Source organism: Manacus candei, unplaced genomic scaffold, assembly GCF_025592945.1.
Source record: "Manacus candei isolate 608988 ecotype Guabito, Panama unplaced genomic scaffold, ASM2559294v1 h1tg000047l, whole genome shotgun sequence".
In the NCBI taxonomy this organism is placed as follows: Eukaryota; Metazoa; Chordata; class Aves; order Passeriformes; family Pipridae; genus Manacus; species Manacus candei.
Window position 1 is genome coordinate 11,095,835 of NW_026138095.1, and position 22,559 is coordinate 11,118,393.

A 22,559-nucleotide genomic window follows, 5' to 3' on the forward strand; every position below is an offset into this window, starting at 1 on the left:
TGGCCTGGCCAGGAGGTAAAAAAGGGATAACCTGGGCTGTGCAAGGAATTCCTTTTGCACCTCATTGATCAAACCAAAACAAATCACAGGAATAAAATGATTATTCCCAGTCCAGATGGAGCAAGACAAATCCAGACAATTTTTTCTTGGCTAAGAGATAAGGAAAAGAGAGCAAAAGAGAAGAGAAAAGAAAAAAGGAAAGAAGAAAAGAGAGGAAGGTTTGGGAAGGGAAGGTTTGGGAAGGTTTGGGAAGGTTTGGGAAGGTTTGAGAAGGGAAGGTTTGGGAAGGTTTGGGAAGGTTTGGGAAGGTTTGAGAAGGGAAGGTTTGGGAAGGGAAGGTTTGGGAAGGTTTGGGAAGGTTTGGGAAGGTTTGGGAAGGGAAGGTTTGGGAAGGTTTAAGAAGGTTTGGGAAGGTTTGGGAAGGTTTGGGAAGCCCCTGAAGGGGCTCAAAGAGAGGTGGAGAAGAACCTTGGACAAGGGCCTGGAAGGACAGGACAAGGAGGAATGGCTTCAAACTGACAGAGAGTAGGTTTAGAGGGGATATTGGGAAGAAATTCCTCCCTGTGAGGGTGGGGAGGCCCTGGCACAGGCTGCCCAGAGAAGCTGTGGCTGCCCCATCCCTGGAAGTGTCCAAGGCCAGGCTGAATGAAACTTGGAGCAACCTGGGCTAGTGGAAGGTGTCCCTGCCCATGGCAGGGGGTGGAATTGGATGATCTTTAAGGTCCCTTCCAACCCAAACCAGTCTGTGATTCTGTGACATTTAGCAAACATCTTTAGTTGCCTCAAAGGAAATAGAGACTTAAGGAGGAAAGATTTCCATGCCCTTGCTTTTCCATGTGCATTTCCTTGGCACGAATGTCTGCTCATACTGTGATTGGAGACCATCCCCAGTTGGCTCTGGATTGCCATTTCTTCACTTTGACTGTCAGCTGGAGCGTGACTGTCAGTGATTCCACACTGTTATCCCTGTTCCCTGTGGTGTCATTCCACGGGAGATGACTTTTCCCTTGTCCAGTCAGCCTGTGTGGCTGGGCAGCAGAGCCACTGCCAGCTCTCCTGGACACGGCACACTGGAAAATGGAGGAACTCAAGAGGAAAATTAGCAGTTACCCCACGACCTCCTCCTCATGTCTCTGCTCCAGACCCCTCTCCATGTGACACTTTGCTGGCTCTATTGGGAATAAGCATCTTGTCTTGGTGCTCCAGACAAATGTTGCAGCAATGCCAACATGTGCACAGACACCAGTGCTCTGAACCCCCCCAGGCCACCCAAAAAGCTGCAATGGGCACAATAACAGCAGGTTTGTGCAACTCCTTAAGATCTGGATCTGCTTCTCCCCGAGCCCTCGGTGGTTTCAGCCCCTCTGCAGCACCAGCAGGTTCTCTGTGCTGGTGGGAATAAAGGTACAAGTGACAGGGACTGCAGCAAACCCAGGGGTTCTGTCAGGATGTGAAACCTTATGACTGCATGTCTGCACCCCCAGCCCACAAAGAACATGGAGAAAAGGATGGGAGGGAACACCCAGGCAAGACGATGAGCAGGATTTCATAGCCCAGGTAGAGCTGGATGGACCTGTTCGGATGTGGGGGTTACCTACGTTATGGAATCATGGAATCACAGAATCACAGAATGTTTGGGGTGGGAAGGTGCTTTAAAGACCATTTAGTCCCACCTCCTGCCATGGGCAGGGACACCTTCCACCAGCCCAGGTTGCTCCAAGCCCCGTCCAACCTGGCCTTGGACACTCCCAGGGATGGGGCAGCCACAGCTTCTCTGGGCAACCTGTGCCAGGGCCTCCCCACCCTCACAGGGAAGGATTTCCTCCCAGTATCCCACCTAACCTCTGCCCTCTGGCCTCTCCTCCTCCTGGGAAGCCTCTCCTCCTTGTGAGGAGTCTTTTCTTGAAAACCTTGATACGAGGTCTGATACCATTCCAAGGCTGGTTTCTTCTAATTCTTCCCTCTATCAGGACTTTCCAGATCTCTTAGGAAGCCAACTCAGCCAGACCCACCCATGCCAAGGGCAGCTCAAGGCTTGGGAGCCTCCTGCTCCTTATTTCAAACCATAGGGTGATAAAGACACTTCTTTAAGTTCCTCTTTCACGGCCAAAGTGGAGATGCCCAAAGCCATATCCCAGTAAACTGGCTCTTCTATGAAATTTGGGAAGAATGAGTTTGGATCAGCTCTTCTATGAAATTTGAGAAGAATAAGTTTGGGATCAGCAGAAGACTGAGAGCCCAGGTTAGATGGGAACCTGGGTTTGCATTTTACACCCATTTAATGAACTTGAGGCTACAATTTTTATTTGGATTTCTTCCAAGTGTTTACTGGAATGAGAAAACCTTTAGAGATTCTTCCATCACTAATAGGTTTTCAAGTGAATTAACATGAACTCAAGGAGCAAAGATATAATATTCATAAAATTTAATAACCCTTGTAATTAAAAATGCACAAAAACTATGAAAAAAAAGAAACAAAAGAATTAAAGAGAAAAAGAGCACCCATAGCAGTGAAAATGTTGATATAGTTTGAATCAAACAACCACCCCCTGCAGCTCCAGGCTTGGGGCAGAGCAGCTGGAAAACTGCTGGTCAGAAAGACCCTGGGGGTGCTGGTGACAGGGGCTGGACATGAGCCCAGGTGAGCCCAGGGGGCAAGAGGCCAATGGCCCCTGGGCTGTGCCAGCCATGGTGTGTCACAGCCCCAGGGCAGGGACTGTCCCTGTGCTGGCACTGCTGGGGCACCTCCAGTGCTGGGGCAGCTCTGGGCCCTCAGACAAGAGAGACATTGAGGGGCTGGAGCGTGTGCAGGGAAGGGAACGGAGCTGGGAAGGGGCTGGAGCAGCAGGAGCAGCTGAGGGAGCTGGGGGGGCTCAGCCTGGAGAAAAGGAGGCTCAGGGGGGACCTTCTGGCTCTGCAACCCCCTGACAGGAGGGGGGAGCTGGGGGGGGTCGGGCTCTGCTCCCAGGGAACAAGGGACAGGAGGAGAGGGAACGGCCTCAAGCTGTGCCAGGGGAGGCTCAGGTTGGACATCAGGAGGAATTTCTTCCTGGAAAGGGTGGTCAGGCCTTGGCAGGGGCTGCCCAGGGAGGTTTGGAGTGCCCAGCCCTGGAGGTGTCCCAGGAAGGCCTGGCCGTGGCACTCAGTGCTCTGGGCTGGGGGACAAGGTGGGGATGGGGCACAGGGGGGATCCATGGGCTGGGAGGGCTTTTCCAGACTCGATGATCCTGGGATTCTGTGATCCCTGAAGATAGGCAGTGTCTTATCCTAAAGTAATTTAGTTCTTCCTAAAATGAAGATGATTTTAGGCACATCATTTAGAATCATCACTTGGTGACTTCAGCAGTGGACACCAACTGCTGGAATTTAGGCTTCTACAAACATGAACAGCCACACCTATGTATGTGGGCATCGGGCACAGGGTGGATGATGCTCCAGTCACACTTGATGATCCTAGAGGGCTTTTCCAACCTCAGTGGCCCTGGGAGTCTTCAAACACTGCTGAGCAGCAGTTCAGCCCCTCTGCCCTCAGCTCACCCCAAGTGCAGCACCTGAGGGTTTGCTCTGACTTTCCCTAAGGTGAACTGTGAAGGAGCAGCATCAGGATCTCAACAATGACCAGGCAGATATGACTGAACCCAGCTTGCAGTGGCTGCCCTGAGCTGTTCCTGCCCTTTGGAATCCTGTGTGATCAACACAAGCAGTGAGAGAGCTCCTGCAGCCACCATAAAACACCTGCACCTTCCCCTGCTCCCCCAACCTTCATTTAATGAGCAGAGACTGTTTTTATCTAATATCCAGTGTAATTACAGTTCATTGTTACCATTTATCAATAAATTTACTCCATAAATCACCTTTGCTAAATCATCTTTAGGTCCTCTGAAGCCTGAGGAGTTATGGAACGCCTGGGAGGCTGTGACAGGTGATTATCCAGCACTCCCAGATTTATTGCAACGCTAAAGAAACAATCAGCTCAGCCCTCCTGGAGGATTTGGTGAGGAAAGGCAGAGCTCTGAGGGAGGTAATTCTCACACAGGCCCTATTTGTTGTAGTGGAGGCACATCCTGGGGCTGGGCCTGTGCAGGGCTGAGGGTTGGACTCCATGATCCTTGTGGGTCCTTCCAGCTCAGCAGATTCGGGGATTCTGTGAAGCCAGGCTGTAACCACTGTCCACCTTCACTCCTGGGTGACTCCCCCTGCCTTTGGGGCTGGGATTTGGGTGCCAGCTCCACACTGACGTTATGTGACAGAAGTCCAATGTCAGCCAGGGCTGGTGGAAGTGTGGGAGGGCACAGAGGGACCCGCAGGACTTGGACAGGTTCCTCTGGTCCTGCTCTGCTGGCAGGAGCAGAGCCAGTCACAACCATTTGGGAGTGTGAGTTTTATCACAGACTCACCGTTTTGTCAAAGTGAAAATATTTGTGGTAACATCTCCATCCACATTGGAGAGGAAAAAGAAGAAATGACTTTCTGGTCTCATTTAAATACTGATAGAACATTCCTTTTGTATTTTTTTTAAGTATTCTGCTTAAATACAGGTTTGTATCCCCAGACCTTGTATCTGAACACTGTCAAAAGAAAATGTTTGCATCTTAATGAAGGAACAAGTTTCAATTAGAACTGGTGGGAACATTTGACAAAACACATTTCCATGAAAACACACTTCTTGGTTGAGAACCTGAATATTCTGTGGGTATGTACTGGATTTAACACAGTTTTAGCAGAGGATTTCTAAATTTCAAGGTTCCCTTAGTGAAGAAAATCATATTGAAACTCCCTTTTTCACTTTGCAAATGAAAATTCAAGCAATTTAGATCAGCAAAAAAATATCCAAAGGTTTGGAGATTTTTTTTTCTCTTTCACTATGATGAAAACAAAAATTTTGAAACTCAGAACATTACCACAGTCTTGTTACCCACTGGCTGGGTTTAATTTCTCTGCTACTGAAATAAAGCAATTTGGTTGGTTTTCTCAGTGAAATCATAGACTGTTTTGGAAGGGACTTTAAAGACCACCCAGTCCCACCCCCTGCCATGGACAGGGACACCTTCCACCAGCCCAGGTTGCTCCAAACCCCGTCCAACCTGGCCTTGGACACTTCCAGGGATGGGGCAGCCACAGCTTCTCTGGGCAACCTGTGCCAGGGCCTCCCCACCCTCCCAGGGAGGAATTACTTCCATATATCCCATCTAACCCTGCCCTCTGGCAGGGGGAAGACATTCCCTGTGTCCTGTCCCTCCAGGCCCTTGTCCCAAGTCCCTCTCCTGGTCCCTTGGAGCCCCTTTAGGCACTGGAATGGGCTCTGAGGTCTCCCTGGAGCCTTCTCACCAATCCTGCTCCATCCTCATGGACAATATTCCCAAGTGGTCACTCACTGCTCTAATTGACCCTCCAGCCTGGAGGTTCTGGAGTGGTCACAGTGGGTGGGATGGTTTCAGCATCTCTTTGAAGCTATGCTGCAGGGCACAGGATTAAACATCTCCAGGGTGTTGGGTGAGTGTAAGTGCACTCCATGAATTCACTGCAGTGCTCAAACACTGCTGGAACTGTTGACACCCTTCCTGCACGTGACTGCCTTGTCACACACCTGCTCTGGTGCCACCTGAACCTCTGGACCAGCCCAGCATTCCATGACAGCTCCCTGTGCACACAACCAGACCCCAGAACCATCCAACACACCCTGCCCTTGCTGCTGAGGGCAGTCTGGCCAGGCAGGTGAAGATCAATGAATCACCTCTCCAGTATTTCCCAGAGGTTTTAGCTTTGCTTGCTGCAGATTTGTGGTTTGGCTTCTTCAGACTCCACCTGAAGATCTGTAGATTTATCCAGAAAATAAACTAAGGCAGGATGCCTTTAGAACCAGAGCTTCCCACAGCTTCCTTTCTGGGTAGAAAGTTATTCTCTAATCACAGAATCCCAGACTGGTTTGAGCTGGGAGGGACCTCAAAGCTCACCTCATTCCACCCCCTGCCAGGGACACCTTCCACTAGCCCAGGTTGCTCAGGGCTCCATCCAGCCTGGCCTTGAACACCATATTTAAGCTGTAATTAAATTTCAAATTTGAAATGCTTCTCTTAAAGGTGGTTCTGTAGCTGTTGTTTACTCCAGTTCAGGAGAGAAATCACCAAAACCTCTTGCAGTGCACCCACTGTTTTTCAAGGGGGAGCGACATAAAACCACTGAAATTTGTTTAGAGGAAACTCCAGGGAACAGCTCAAGGGTGAGAAATATCTGTGGCATGAAAATTCTTTAAAGACAGTGTGAGGAAGGCTCAGAGGAAACATCTTTCACTTAACAGAGGGACCAAAACTAGCAAAATAGGTGTTCAAAGACCAGGAAATGTTAGAGCCAAAATAAGACTTTGAGGAACAGCTTGCTAAAAGCATCATAAGCCACTAATAAATCCTTTTTAATTCATAAAGAACTGAACAACAGCCAGAAAATGTAGCACCAATAGCTGGCCAAGGGTTAAAAGCAGCTGAGAAGGGAAGGACTCAGCATTAAATGTAAATGAAAGTACTCAGGGATGTGCAGATGAAACTGAGGAAAAAGCCAGGAATAAGAAGTACATTAAAACTGTATGACATGAGAAACTGCTGAGCAGGGCACTGGATGTCCACTGCAGGCAGAAGGGATGATGATGGAGAACAGAATTAGCAGAGAATTGATATACATGATACAGTGGTGAAGAGCTTCGGTGCAAGGAAACCCACTGGAGGATTCCCAAGGAATCCATGGATAATCGAAGCAGGACTGGAATTTTCAAAAAGCTTTTAACAAGCTGCTTCACTGAAGCAGTGGGATGAGAGGGAAATCCCTTGCATAGCCTAAAACCTCATTAGAAGAGAAAGCAATGGGCTGGAATAAATGAAAGGAGGTCCCAGGGCTGCGGGAAGTGACTTGGACTCCTCAGCATATTCAGAATATCCCTCCAGAAGGGATCTGGAGAAGGGACTGAGTAACAAGGGCTGTGCTCTGTGGATACTTTATTATTCATGGGACTAGGAAAGAATATTTACTGAAGGCAGTTGTAGAAGGACCTAATTGTCCTGAATGACTGTGCAGTAAAGCAGCATGTGGGATTCAAATAACTGCATGGAAAGCCTTGTGCTGGGGGAAAAGTAGGATTCACTGTCCTGAATTACCTCCCAGCACCAAAGACAGACAGCTGGGGGTCACAGTGGAACAGCTCAGGGCTCTACAGTGGGCCAAGAAAGCCCATTGAATGTGAGGAATTATCCAGAAAGGAAGGGGGAGAGAAATAGGAAGCACTGTTTTGTCACTGTATGAATGCAGAGCTCCCACAGTCAGTCACAGGGCTGAGCACCTGGGCCCAAAGTGCACAGCAGAACCAGCCCTGAGGCAGGAAAGGATTGGAGATCATGGAATATCCTGAGCTGGAATTGAGCAAAAGGATCATCCAGTCCAACCCCTGGCCCTGCACAGACACCCCAACAATCCCACCCTGTCCCTGAGAACACTGTCCAAACCCTCTTGGAGCTCTGGCAGCCTTGGGGCTGTGCCCACTGCCCTGGGGAGCCTGGGCAGTGCCCAACCAGCCTCTGGGGGAAGAACCTTTTTCTAAGATCCAACCTAAAACTCCCCTTGCACAGCTCCAGCCCTTCCCTGGGTCCTGTCCCTGCTCACACAGAGCAGGGCTCAGATTTGGCCAAACCAGGACTCTTCAGCTCTGCCACCTTGTGCACCAGCCCACCTCCTCTAGCACAACACTTTGCTACTCCCTCTTCCCTGCAAAGGTGGCACTAAGCCCTCACCCCTCAGCTCCTTGCTGTTCTCTCCCAGCTCCACACACACTGTGTTTCATTTTTTTTCTCCTTGTTTAACCAAGCAGAAGAGTGAGGAGCACTCGTCCCTCTGCTTGTTAGGGATGGGAAGCCATCCCTGCCTCCTGCAGCAAGACCATGTGCATTAATGTTTCCCCTGCCAGTTCAGGGCACGTTCTGCATAATGAAATCAGTGCTGCATGCTCAGCAGACACAGGCACACACACTCTCATAAGCTGTTGGGCATGAAATGGCAACATGCCCTCAAAAAATGCAATTTGGAACTTTAAAAGCATGAGTGAATCTTTCAGTTCCATACCAAGAAATCCCCAGATGTTTGGATACTTCTTCCTTGCTGTTTGTAACCAAAGGGATTTGTTGCAACCCACTTGCAGCAGCTTCTGCCCCTTCGGATCTCTCTGGGACACTAAAAAAATCCTCTTCATCCTTTCTGGAAGCAGCAGTACCAGCAGGTCTGGGCTGAGCACAGATGTTTGCCAAGGATTTCAGGTGTCTTTTGACAGACAGGGAGAAGAGGGAGAGAGGGGTGAACTGAGAAGCCAAGAACTGCATCATGTTGGTGCAGGACCTTCACAAAGACAAACCATCTCCAGACACCACATGTGCCATCTCCTGTGTGTATTCCTGTCAGGAGAGTTAAATGCCAGAGGTTTGCCCAAGGTTTGGGGAGCTGGAAGGTTGGCAGCTGGAGGTGTGCCAGTCAAGTCTCTGGATGAATCCTCCAATTCCCTCTCAGGGATCTGACCACCACTGGTGCAGCTGCAGGAAGTGGAACCAGCTGCTGGGAAAACAGCTGGGGGAAGAACCTCCACAAGCAGCTCCATAGGCTGCTCCCCACTGAGGTGAGGCCCCAGGTGAGGGCTGTGTTTCCGGGGACTCCACTGGTACCCCAACTGCTCACCTGCTTTTCAGCTTTACCCCAGACCTGCTTTACCACCAGGGACTTTTGTGGCAATCCCTGGGCTCTTGGCTGATCCTCGTTGATGTCACAGGCTCTGCTCCCTTGCCTGGTTTTGGCACTGTGGGGTGGCATCCTCTGTGGTGAGGACTGAGGGGAGACCTCAGTGCAGTTCCACCTTCCTGGGCAGGGGCAGAGGAGGGGCAGGGACTGAGCTCTGCTCTGGGGGGACCAGGGACAGCAGCCAGGGAATGGCTGGAGCTGTGTCAGGGCAGGCTCAGGTTGGATCTCAGCCAAAGGTTCTTCCCCCCGAGGCTGGTTGGGCACTGCCCAGGCTCCCCAGGGCAGTGGGCACAGCCCCAAGGCTGCCAGAGCTGCAGGAGGGTTTGGCTGATCCTCTGGGGCACAGGGGGTGACTCTTGGGGATGGGCCTGTGCAGGGCTGAGGGTTGGACTGATGATCCTTGTGGGTTCCTTTCAACTCAGCAGACTCTGTGACTCTGTGACTGTGACAGGCCCTGCTCTCTGCTCTCACCCCTTGCCCTGAGGAGAGGCTGCCTCTGTCCTGACAGTGCCCTCTGCTCACAGATGGCAGAGGGGAGGAAGAGGAGACTCTGTGCTTGCTCCCAGCTGGCAGGGCAGGAGGAGGGGATGATGCAGCTTCTCCACAGCTCTGCCCCAGATTACCAGTTCCCCCAGTTCAGGCAGCTGGAAGGAGGCTGGGCCTCCTCCTGTGTGCCTGGAGGGAACCTCTCAGCCCCCACAGTGGGTGTTCTCTGCAGATGGACTGTTTGCTGAGCTGTCCTTGCCAAGCAATTTGGAAGCAGTGACTGCACAGATTTCCTGTGGGAAAGGCTCCCACGTGCCCAGAGAGGCAGGTCCTGGAGTGACACGGGAGAAATGGGCCCAGCAGTGATCCCAAATGCCACAGTGTGACACCCCCCTCGGAGCTGCACCCCCAGCCCAGAGTTTTACTTTTAAAAATGTGCAGGGTTCTTTAATACCCTGAGATGGCTTCAAGAGAATACACCACACCCTTCTTCCCAAGAGGTACCTTTACTGATAATTTAGGGGAGGAAATAGGAGAACTTGGCAAAAATTTCAAAAGAGGAGCACACAGTCAAAACAAATCATCCCACCAAAAGGCTGACCCAGAACATGACAACCCTCACAGCTGAGCAAGATCCAATCCCACCAGCCTTAAGCTACCCAAAACATCAAGAAAGGAGCAAAGAAAGAGAAGAAGAAAGAAGAGAGAAGAAAGAGAAAGAGACAGATTATTACATAGCTACTATTGGATCCTTGTGGCAGACCAGCTCTCACATGTGCAGATGTCAGGACTGTGGCTGCGTGGAGAGTTCATGTCTTTGGTCTAATGCCTTAAAAACTATAGTATTTAGATTTTTAATGTAGCTTTTTAGCACTTATAGGATAGAACTTTTAGCTAATACCTTTTACACTAAAGTTCAGAAATACTGTTTAATGTTCCTCGTCAAGGATTTCAATGGATAAAGATTTTAGCAAGAACATCTAGTTTGTATAAAGTGTACCCAGAAGAACATAATAGTCACATTGTTTGATATGGCCTAGCCAAAACTATTCAGAAGGCCCAGAAGCCTTGAAATGGCTCCAAGCAAGACAGAAGGTGTTGATGAAGAAGAAGGTGGAGGAAGGTTGTAAAAGACCACCCACCCAATTCGGGGGGGCAGGGCTGAGGGAGGTCCTGGGGGACAGGCAATATTTGGACTAGTTGTATCCCATTATGTAATGGTTAGATATGATAATTAGCTAGTGTTATAAAATTGTAAAAGCTATGCTACCCCGTGTGCTTATGTATTTTATGCACCTTAAGGCCTTAATGAAAGGAATTGCTCTCTACCTTTCTGTATTAAAATTGTCCAGAGAATTTTTTCTTCAATGTTAGGCAATAAGTTTTATCTGCTCTGGTCCTTGTGGCCACCCCTGCTCTGACCCACTGGCCATTCCAGGGCTCCAGGGCAGGGAGAGGGGCAGAGTTCTCACTGTCCCAGTCTGAGCTGGTGAGGGGCTGCAGGAGCTGTGGGGTTACAGGGCAGTGTCCTCACTGTCCCTGCCAATCTGAGCTGGGTCAGGAGCTCCAGGAGCTGTGGGTGGTGAAGTTTTCCCAGGCTGTTTGTGGCTGGCAGCTACTCCAGGGGCTGCCATGAGGGATATGACACCATCTCACCTCTGTGGGGTTCGACCCATCCCTTCCCCCTGCACACCCCCCCAGGATGGTTCTAACTCAGCAATTACTGACCTGGTGCCTCACACGTGGAGCCCCTGCCAGGCTGCACCCCCCAGCACAGCCTGCCCAGCTCTGCTCTGGCTGCTCTCTGAGAGGGACCTTTGCAGGAGCTTTGACTCGTTTAACATAACTTGCTCTGTGCATCATAACAAATAGCAGGAGGGTGAGGCAAACATTAACTTGGTTACAGTATTTATGGCCATTATTTATGGAAGGCCTGCACAGCCACAAGCAGACAGCAAGTGTGACAGATGTGCAGTGCTTTCTGCTGTGCTTTGTCAACACCAAACCTGCTTTGGAGCTGTGAGCTGTTCCTGCAGGAGAGGGAACGATTCACATTTGTTTCAGTCCATGTTGACCTTCAGTGGCCTCTGCCCAGCGTGCCCACAGGAGGCTGCAGCTGCACTCATGGCCTTTTCCTGCACTGAAGATGTGGTTAATTAGGCCAAAGTTACCTCCCTGCCCTACTTGGGATGTGACATTTACTCCTCGAGTGTCTTTGGCTGCTGATTTTTAGCTCTAATTAATTCCCGTGCTCCATTGCTGGGGGAGCCTTCCCCACCCACAGAGCTGAGCCATCCCCTGTCCTGCCACTCACTGAGGCACCAGTGATTGCCCTGACTCCCTCTGCCCCTTCCAAAGATGTTTCTACATCTGCAAAGCTTGAAATGATGACAAATGTTAACAGAAAATTGAGGGAGCAATGGGAGTTTTCCCCAGGATGCTGCTCAGCCATGAGCAGCTCAGTCGGGCAGTGGCCACCAAGCACAGGAGAATTGCTTCCAAATCCTGATCTGCCAGAGAAATGCCTAAAAAATTGTCCCTCATGAATACCTCTAATTGCTGAACACAGAGCAAAGCAGTCATGACCACTTTGCTGCTACACAACTCAGGAGAACTGAGGGGCTGGAAGGGAAAATCCCTGGGAGCACAGGGCAGAGAATCCCAGGCCCTCAGAAGTCAAATGGAATGATTCATCCAGAGCCTTCAGAGCCCACTGCAGCATTTGGGGCTGTTATCATGTCCTGAAGATAAAGAGCAGGGAAATCGAATTTCCAGTGAAGGGAAATGAATGTTCTCTAGTGGCTCCTGAGCTCCCACATCAACACCATCACTACTTATCTCACTGGCTGTGGCCTCTACCAGGCACACTTGGGCTGTGTCACAGGTGTGGGATTTACATTTTACAGATGGTATTTTATGGGGAGGGAGAGGGAATCTCACAAATTTTAAGTGGAAGTACCCACTAAACCATGTGGGGAAAGGAGGGAAGTGGCAGCAAACACTGTCACAGATCCACAGGGCTGTCACACTCCACTGCACTGAACACTCAGGTGTTTGCCCAAGTGACTTTATTCTTGTGGGCTCAATCTTTAAATCTCCACTGCCTCTCTCAGAATTCCTGGATTCCAGCTGCCCTGTGCCTGCAGAGCTCAACAGCTGGGGAGGAGTCACAGAATCACAGAATCAGTGAGTTTGGAAAAGACCTCTGAGATCATCCAGTCCAACCCATGAGCCAACCCCACCTTGTCACCCAGCCCATGGCACTGATGCCACATCCAGGCTCTGCTCAAACCCCTCCAGGGACAGGGACTGCACCCCCTCCCTGGGCAGCCCATTCCAAGGGCTGATCCCTCTCTCTGGGAAGAACTTCCCAATGTCCAACCTAAACCTGCCCTGGTGCAGCTCAAGGCTGTGCCCTCTTGTCCTACTGCTGGTTCCTGGGAGCAGAGCCCGACCCCCCCGGCTCCCCCCTCCTGTCAGGGAGTTGCAGAGAGTGAGAAGGTCTCCCCTGAGCCTCCTCCTGTCCAGGCTGAGCCCCCCCAGCTCCCTCAGTTGCTCCTCACAGCACTTGTGCTCCAGACCCTTCCCCAGCCTCGTTGCTCTTCTCTGGACCTGCTCCAGCCCCTCCATGGCCTTCCTAAATTGAGTCCCTTGTATGGAGGAAGGCTCTGGGTAGAGGAGCCATAGTTTCTTCTCTCCTGCTGACCAAGGTTGAGAGCTCTGTGCATGTCTGAGCCTGAAAGACCTCCCAGGCATCAGAAACCTATGAGTGGTGGCTTGTGCAACCAGCTTAGAGACATGTTAACAGGAGAGGGAGCATCCCTGGAAGAGCAGCAGAGGCTGGAGGAGCCCTGGTGAGGCCAAGCCAGGCACCCACCTTGCCCACAGATACCCTCCTGTGCACAGATATCACCTCCTTCTGCAGGACTGGGGGCAAAGCCATTACAAAAAGGAGGATTTAGGGTACAGAAAGGATTTAGTCATTCAGATCTGAATATCACATGTCTAAATGCCCCATTTCTCTACTTGACACTTGGAGTTCCCTGTGAATTAGGTGTAGATGGACAAATGATTTTATGAGCTTGATTATGGAATCATGGAACAATGGAACGGTTTGGGTTGGGAGGGACCTTAAAGACAATCCCATTCCACCCCCTGCCATGGGCAGGGACACCTCCCACTAGCCCAGGTTGTTCCAAGCCCCGTCCAACCTGGCCTTGGACACTTCCAGGGATCTAGGAGCAGCCACAGCTTCTCTGGGCAACCTGTGCCAGGGCCTCCCCACCCTCCCAGGGAGGAATTACTTCCATATATCCCATCTAACCCTGCCCTCTGTCAGTGGGAAGCCATTCCCTGTGTCCTGTCACTTCAGGCCTTGTCTCAAATCCCTCTCCTGGTCTCTTGGATCCCCTTTAGGCACTGGAAGAGGTCCAAGGTCTCCCTGGAGCCTTCTCTCCTCCAGGTGAACCCCCCCCAGGTCTCCCAGAGGGGCTCCAGCCCTTAGACCATCTCCTTGACCTCCTCTGGACCTGTGTCTCACCACCCTCACAGGGAAGGATTTCTTCCATAAATGTGACCTAAATTTCCCCTCTGGCAGTGGGAAGCCATTCCCCCTTCTCTTGTACCTCCATCCCTTGTCCCAAGTCCCTCTCCAGCTCTCCTGGAGCCCCTTTAGGCACTGGAAGGGGCTCCAAGGCCACCTCAGAGCCTTCTCTTCTCCAGATGAACACCCCCAGTGCTCCCTCCCCACTCCAAACCAGTTCACTCCAGTGAACTGGAGTGAGCCCTGCCCAGCACAGGCAGGAGTACCACTGTGCCATGCCAGGGGCTGGAGAAGGGGCCAGGCAAGCTGGCAGTGCCAAGCTGATGCTTCCCAAGCCGTGACAGGCTTGTGGGTCTCTCCCTCCCCACGCCCTGCAGCGAGGAGGAGCTGGGCAGGGACTTTGTGCTGCTCCTGCTGCAGAGCCAGCCTGCAGCCATTCTTTTTATTGCTGATGCTGCTTCCTATGGAAACAATTTCGTGCTAATAAGCTCCATTTATAATAGTAAGGAATGGTTTTCGGTGGAATAATTGTCACTAAATACCATTCATGGCTTTGTTGCTTTTCCTGCACGTTGCTAATTATTCTGCATCTGAAATAGCGCCCAGAGAAACCACTGAATGCCAGTGAATTGGGTTCTCAGCACTCAAAGAGGATGAGGCAGGGTATGATTAGAAATATCAAGGCCCTAATCCAGCAGACAATGCCCTGCTCCCTGTGTGTGTCTGCAAAATCACAGCCTTTGGAAGCGCTGGGGGAATGCAGCGTTCACTGAACCTCAGGGGCCCTGCAAGGATTTGTGACCAAGTTCCTGTCAAAGGGGCATCATATCACAGAATCCCAGAATGGTTTGGGTTGGAAAGAACCTTAAAGATCAGCCAGTTCCACCCCCTGCCATGGACAGGGACATTTTCCACTGGCCCAGGTTGCTCCAAGCCCCATCCAACCTGACCTTGGACACTTCCAGGGATCCAGAGGCAGTTTCTCTGGGCAACCTGTGCCAGGACCTCCCCACCCTCACAGCCAAGAATTTCCTCCATAAATCCCATCTAACCCTGCCCTCTGGCAGTGGGAAGCCATTCCCCCTTGTCCTGTCACTCCGGGCCCTTGGAAACACTCTCCATCTTTCTTGTCAGCTCCCTTGTGGCCCTGCAAGGCCACACTTAGGTCACCCCAAAGCTTCTTTTCTCCAGGCTGAACAACCCCAGCTCTCCCAGCCTTTCCTCCCAGCAGAGCTGCTCCATCCCTCTGATCCTCTTGGTGCCTCCTCTGGACTCTCTCCAGCAGCTCCATGTCCTCCCTGTGCTGTTCCAAGGGCTGGAGCAGCTCTGCAGGGGGGTCTCACCTGAGGGGCAGAGGGGTACAATCCCCCCCTGCCCTCTGCCCACGCTGTGGGATCAGCCCAGGGCATGGAGGGTTTCTGGGCTGGGCCATGTCCAGCCTGTCCCCCACCAGCCCCCCCAGGTCCTTCTCCCAGGGCTGCTCCATCTGCTCATCCCCAGCCTGGACTGATCCTGGGGGTTGTCCTGACCCAGGTGCAGCACCAGCACTTGGTCTTGTTGAAGCCCATGGTATTACCAGGTGTTGCAGGATGGAAGGTGGTGATGAGGACAAATCAACCCTGCAGCAATTCTTGACCAGGGGGGTGAGAATAGTCGGGAGAGTTTTTCTGTGTTGAGGGAAACAGGAGGGAACACAATGGCTCAGCTCCCTTAGTACTGCAGGGATTCCTGGTGAAGAGTCCAGGCAGGAGCAGATCCACAATCCTTGGTGCCAGGTGGTTGCTCTGAGCTGATATTCATTTCCAACCCCCCTGGACAGCACAGAAATCTGCTCTGCAAGGTGGGCACACAGGATTTGGCTCTCAGTCAGGGATGGCAGGTCCCTGCTGCTTAGAAAACATGGGATGAGGATCCAGGGCTGTTCTCCTGACCCTCTCTGCTGGAGATCCACAGCCTCTGGTTGTGAGACATCAGATCCATTACTGCTCCAGTGGCAGGAACCTCAGAGACCTCACGCACCAACCAGGTCTTCAGCTGGATCCTTGATCACATTATAACTTGGGAGGTGACACTTTCATGCAGTGAGGGAGGTTTCCACCAAATGAAAAGCAGAGCTTTGCCCTACTTATCTTTAAAATGCAACATTCTGTAGCAGCAAATGCTGGTGTAGTTTGACCAACCCACCAATGATCCCATCAAAGCAGGTACAGAGCGAGTCAAGACTTCAAACTTGAGCCCATGCCAGTGCACCAACCAGTTTTTATTCTTGAAGGTCCTGCTGTCTGTGCAAAACCAAAAAAAAAACCAAAAAGAAAAGCAAAAACAAACAAAGAAACCAAAACAAAACCCAAAACCAACCACAAAACCCCACCCCAAAACCAGAGGAACACTGGCCAGTTGGTCCTACAATCCCCTGGGGAAGGTGTGATTGCCTCATGATTGATGCAGTGCCATGCCCTGTGTCTCGAGGTGAATGACACTGTTACAAACACACCACTCGTTTCTTGGCTTTGAATTTCCTTCCCATGTAGCTGAAATGGTTTTTCATTGTTCCAAACAAAGGGCAAAGGCTCAGTCCCTCTCCCCATGTGGAACAACCTGGCTACAAATGAGAAGTTTGCACAGCAGGAACCCAAACTGCTGTAACACCCCTTTTTACACATCGGCCACACCAAGGTCCAGCAAAACACTGTCAATCCACTCTGTTGAGCTGTTCTGCTGAGTGATTCCAGCTGCTCTGGGAAGCTCTAACAAGGCTGTGGGAAGACTTCCAGCATAAGCTAAAGAGCTCCAGACAGCCCCATCCCCCAAAATTAAATACAGCCCTGAGCAGCTCGAACAGCCCAGGCACTTTGAATCCCTGTTTCAGCAGCATCACTGACAGCAGAGGAATTATGGAATTCTGGAAAGCTTCCCATGGGATGATGTTGTGTCCAGCATGACAGTTCTGAAGCTCCTGGTCCAGTTCCTGCTCTGGAACCTGCCTGAAAGGTTGAGCCTGAGCTGAGCCCAGGTGGGAAGTGGTCCAGGTAAGCAGGACTTAGCAAAGCCTGCTCAGTCCCACTAAGGGCAATGCCAGGGCAGTGCCCATGAGCAGGTACAGTCCCCCCACTGCCCCCAGATCAGGTAGAGCAGCTGATAACATGTCCCTGCCCCCCAGCCCCTCACTGCTCATCTACACACAATGCATTTATTTCTTCGAATTTAGCAGCTGAGGGGTCACGGTCTCTAAAAATGCTTTGGCTTCTCACTGGGGACTTGCTTCAAAATAAGATTAGGCAAAAGAGATTTCTCTAATTAGCACAAAGCAGATCCAGGCCTTATTAGGGGCTATGAGAGGGAAAAGCAGCTCCCTCTGAATTTCCCTGTGCTGGCGTTTTGAACAGGAGTATTTGCTCAGAGACAATTATAAATTGCAAGTAAGTGGTGTGAAGTTGCTGGAAACTTTCAAATTAGAACCTTTAAAAAGATGATAAAATGACTTCCTTTGGAATTAAGGCTGGTGTTCCACTTTGTCTGGTGCATTTATCCATAGACCACCATCAGGAGCCATATCGTGTTCATATCAAGGTAACACTTCATTTGCTCCCCAGGTGAGTGTTTTTGCAAACACAACACTTTTTAATCTTCAGTTTGATGCACAACAACTCCAGGCACTGAGCAGTGGTGTGAACCAGGACAGAAGGGACACAGCACACACCTCACGGGCCCGACTGTGTGAAGAAAATAGGAGATTTTTAAAGTGGTTGTGATGATCCAGGTTTCACTCCAGAGCAGCTGCAGTAGCTGAATTCTTCTCATCACATCTGCAGCCATCTCATTATGGAATTTCCTCCAGGAAAACAGAAGCTGCTGCTTTAAAAACAGGGACTCTGTGGGGACCTGTCATCTCCCTGGAGCCAACACAGGAGCAGTGTGAGCTTGTCAGACGTGTTTTGCAGGAGTTTGAAGGAACATCATCCTTCCAGACTCCCCACGTGGATGTTTTCCCATTGTCCCTGGCTGTGGTCTGCACTCCAGGCTTAAACAAATCCAGGCTCTCTAAACGACTGACAGAACTGGCAGCACTGTGACCACAGGACTCTGAATCCCCAGTGGCTTCAGGAGCTGGTTCTGTTTATCCTTTCAGCAGTCCCTGGTTGGAAAAGCAGCCAAGGGAGGAATACTGAGCTTTAAGAACAGAGCATGTCCAGCTCCCTTGGCACTGGGTGTAGGGTGTGGAACACACTGGAGGGTGGTGTTGGGGCCCTGGATGCAGCCCCGGGGTTTGGTTCAGCTGCCTGTGCCTGGGACGGCTCAGTGGGACCTGTCTGAGAAGCTTGGAACCCTTGGAGAAGAAGCTCAGAACAGATTGGCTCCAAAACCTCAGCATGGTCTCTCTCTCCTTGTGGGAGCTGCTCTTAAGCTGAGGCTCCCATGACTCCAGCTTGGTTCCTAGTTTGACCTCAGACTGTCCTTGTCACCTCAGACTTGCCTGGTGAGCACTGGAGTGTGCCTGCTCCTGGACACTGCTCAGTATCACACTGATCCTGGCTGACCAAACCCCATCCTCATCCTGGTCCCAACTTTTTGACTCAGCTTCCTGGCTTGCCTCACACGTTGCTCACCCCCATGGTCTTTTCTGCAATTCCAGACTCGTGGCTGAGCCTGGCCATGACCATGGACCTGCTTTGGTCACCTTTTGCTCAATGTTATGAGAGAGACCCCTGTGTTGGTGAACCCACCGCTCCTTTGAGATTTGCTCAGCTCCTGCCTCTCCTTCCCCTGTGGAACAGCCTGTCCTGCTGCTCCTGGCCAAGGAGGGCCTTCAAACCCCAGCCAGCACACAGGCTGAGCTGGGCACTTACCAGGAGCCACAGGATTCACCCAGAGGTGCTGAGACACCCCGAGACCTGGGCCGGTCTATTGGGCAGCACTGGCACTGAGCAGTGGCAGGAAGACAAAGAAGAGACAGAACTTGATACAAAGCTGATATTTTCTCCCCCCCAGTAGGATTCCTGGGAAATCTTGTGGCAGAGCTCTTCCCTGGGCTGTGTTACACAGCAGCACAATAAACCCCCCATCTGCACTGAGGTCAACTCCAGCTGTGAACTCTCTGTGTGACAAGTGCAAACGCCTCTGTGGGGGCCTGGCACCAGCCTGGGGGCTGTGTCACACACCTGGGGGGACCTCCCAGTGCCCCACACTCAGGCTGAGGGGGACCATCATGTGCTCTCAGCCCACAGCCCTCATCCGACAAGCCATAGAATCATTTGGGTTGGAAGGGACCTTAAATCTCATCCAGTGCCACCCCTGCCATGGGCAGGGACACCTTCCACCAGCCCAGGTTGCTCCAAGCCCTGTCCAACCTGGCCTTGGACACTTCCAGGGATGGGGCAGCCACAGCTTCTCTGGGCAACCTGTGCCAGGGCCTCCCCACCCTCACAGCCAAGAATTTCTTCCCTATATCTAAACTCAATTTCCTCTCCTTCAGCTTGAAGCCCTTCCCCCTTGTCCTGTCCCACAGTTCCTGTAGGTCCCTTTCAGACACTGGTAGCCAAGGAGTACAATGCAGGTCAAACACCCCCCCGTCTGTCCCTGCCTGGGCAAATGTCCCTCCCAGGTTGTTCCTTTCAGGAATTGCACAACTGCAATGACCTTGAGCTCTAGACAATGAAGTCTGTGCCCTGGACATCCCACCATGGTCAAAGGGTGATCCCATGAGTCCCTTAGATGATTCAAGGCTCACATTTAAGACTCACCCACACTGACAAAAACATTTTCCATTTGAGTCACAGTCCTTACCAGTGTACGGAGCCCAAGAAACAGATCCTGGTCCATCCTCAGTGAGAACTCACTGGTGGGAAAACAGATCCCTTGGATGTTGTAACCATGTATCACTATGGCAACATTATAATTGACATTTCTGGGGTATTATAGAGTCTGAAAGTCATAAACTTAATGAAAGTATGTTTTTATTGCACTTCAACTTCATCTCTGATTAAATCAAATTTGCATAATGGAAAGTTATTACATTTCCACGTTTCTAATTTCCCTTCCACCCTCCCTCTCCTTTTTCCTTCTTTTGCCAAGTGTGGTCAGGTTTTGTTTGCAGGGAGGGCTCTGAAGGTCACCCAAGCCACAGCTTTGCTGAAAAATGTTTTTAATAATTTGTGTCAGAGGAGCCCAGGAAGTGAAGCCCCGCGAGCTGAAAGCTTTGTGGTGCTTTGAAATGCCTCTTGTTCTCCCCAGTAATGAGAGGGCTGTAGCACCAGCATGTTATTAAGTGGCTGTTGCAAGAGAGAGGTGCTGGGAGCCCAGTGAAAGGTGATTTATCAAGGAGAGGAGAAGCTGCTTGTCCCCAGCCCTCCCCTTGTGCCACCTTTGCAGAGTGTTTGAAGCAGAGTGTGTTTTTATTTTCAATAAACAAAAGCTCCCATCTCTGCCAGCAAGGAAATGGTAACGAGTTCCTTGCTGGGCTGAGTGACGGCTGCTCCCAAACTCAGCTTGAGCAGAACGGCCCTGGGAGAGGGTTGGTGATATAAGGAAGATCTGAAGCCATTAGAGAGTGTCCAGAGAATGGAATGAGGATGGGGAAGGGCCTTGATTTGAAGGTGTGTGAGGACACTGAGGGCGCTTGGTGTGTTCAGCTGGAGAAGAGGAGACTGAGGGGAGACCTCACTGCAGTTCCACCTTCCTGGGCAGGGGCAGAGGAGGGGCAGGGACTGAGCTCTGCTCTGGGGGGACCAGGGACAGCAGCCAGGGAAGGGCTGGAGCTGTGTCAGGGCAGGCTCAGGTTGGATCTCAGGCAAAGGTTCTTCCCCCAGAGGCTGGTTGGGCACTGCCCAGGCTCCCCAGGGCAGTGGGCACAGCCCCAAGGCTGCCAGAGCTGCAGGAGGGTTTGGCTGATCCTCTGGGGCACAGGGGGTGACTCCTGGGGATGGACCTGTGCAGGGCCAGGAGTTGGACTGGATGATCCCTTGCAACTCAGCATGGTCTGTGGTTCCGTAATTGTCTTTTCCAGGACAGTGGAACAACTTCTCACACGTTTTCCTGTGGAAACCTTCACCTGCAGAGAACTCAACAGAGCCATTTCTTCCAGGGCTAAATGCAAGTAGCAGGTGAAATTCCTGGCAGGCAGCAAGAAATGTGTCTGGAACCACCCAAGTCATGAACTGCCCTCACTGAATCATAGAATGGTTTGGGTTGAGAGGGACATCAAAGCTCATACAGTCCCACCCCCTGCCATGGGTAGGGACACCTTCCACCAGCCCAGGTTGCTCCAAGCCTTGGACACTTCCAGGGATGGGGCAGCCACAGCTTCTCTGGGCAACCTGTGCCAGGGCCTCACCACCTCTAGATGAAAGAATTTCTTCCCAATATCTCATCTAAATCTACTCTTCTTCAGCTTAAATGCATTCCCTCTTGTTTTATCACTCCAGGCCCTTGTCCCAGGTCCCTCTCCAGCTCTCTTGGAGCCTCTTTAGGCACTGAGAAGGGCTCTGAGGTCTCCCCAAACCCTCCCCTTCTCCAGGCTGAACAACCCCAGCTCTCAGCTCTGTGCCAGCTGTCTCAGTCAGTGCCACTTGGTCCTCAGTAATGCCCAAGCCTGAGCAGCAAAGCTGAGCCCTTGTGCTCTGCCAGGGGCCTGGCACGTGCTGCCATCTCTGCCACAGTCCAACACCTCCTGCCGTGTCTGTTTTGCTGTCGAGGCCCTTCCAAAGGCCCCTTGGACAGAACTGCTGTCCCTGGAGAGAGGAGCTGCAGGAGGTCCCCTGGGGGTCCTAGAATGTGTCACTCTGCTGCTGTTCCATGAACCCAGGGCACATTGTTTCCAGGAAAATGGAAATAAACTTGGGTTTGGGGCAGGAATGTGGGAGCCTGAGGTTTTTCTGGTCAGAACAAGCCAAGTGCTCACCATGCCCTGTGCAGGTGTCTGCCCAACCACCCGTGGCAGAGATGGCAGCGCGTGCCAGGCCCCTGGCAGAGCACAAGGCTTTGCTGCTCAGGCTTGGGCATCACTGAGGACCAAGTGGCACAGAGAGAGAGCTGGCACAGAGCTGAGAGTTGGGGTTGTTCAGCCTGGAGAAGGGTGGCTGTTCCCGGGTCCTGGCGTGGTGGTTGCCTCCCTTTCCTGAGGGCAACAAAGCAGGTTTGGGACTGTTCCTGCAAATCTCTGCATGAGGAGAAGGAAAAGGCAGGAACAACACTGACAACTAATCCCTGCCCGTTCCTGGGGACAAGTGACACTCTCCTGTGTGGGGGCAGAGGTCTCACTGTGGCCCCTGCTGCCAGACCTGCTGCCAGACCTGCCTGTACCTGGGCAGGGTGAGGGGCCCTGGCTGCCTTCTCTGCTCTTGGGATTACTGTTCCCCACCCAAATTTCCCACCCTACACACCCTCCCTTCTCCTCTCACTGCTCTCCTTCTCCTTTGTCCTCTCCAGAAACACTGACACCTACTTTTTCTGGGAACACTCTTTATGATTTCTGCCCTTTTCCTCCAAAATACTTCCCCGTAGGTAGGATTTGCTCATCAGAGAGATGTGGGATGAGCTGCTCAGGGCAAAGCCTCAGCCTTTGGACATGTTGATTTTTTAATCCTCACCTCAGTGGAAATGACAGAACTTTAGATTTGACAGTTTAGCTGGAATCCAGCCTTATATTTTTATACTGCTCAGATGTATTTTTGTATTTCTCTGTGAAAAGAAAGGGTCTTTGAGATTTCTTTGCATTTTTTTCCCCTCAGAATCCTGACAGTATCTGTTAAAAAAATGCATCTGAAAA

At 51.4% G+C, this 22,559-nt stretch overlaps 1 long non-coding RNA gene across 1 annotated transcript in view; it reads right to left on the reverse strand.

Annotated features, from left to right (window-relative positions):
* Positions 1-19,241, reverse strand: part of LOC127475613 (uncharacterized) — a 62,024-nt gene extending 42,783 nt beyond the window's left edge. Inside the window, exon 1 of the long non-coding RNA XR_007906252.1 lies at positions 19,107-19,241. This is a non-coding gene — a long non-coding RNA (uncharacterized LOC127475613). The remainder of the gene's footprint in view (positions 1-19,106) is intronic.
* Positions 19,242-22,559: the final 3,318 nt, after the last annotated feature.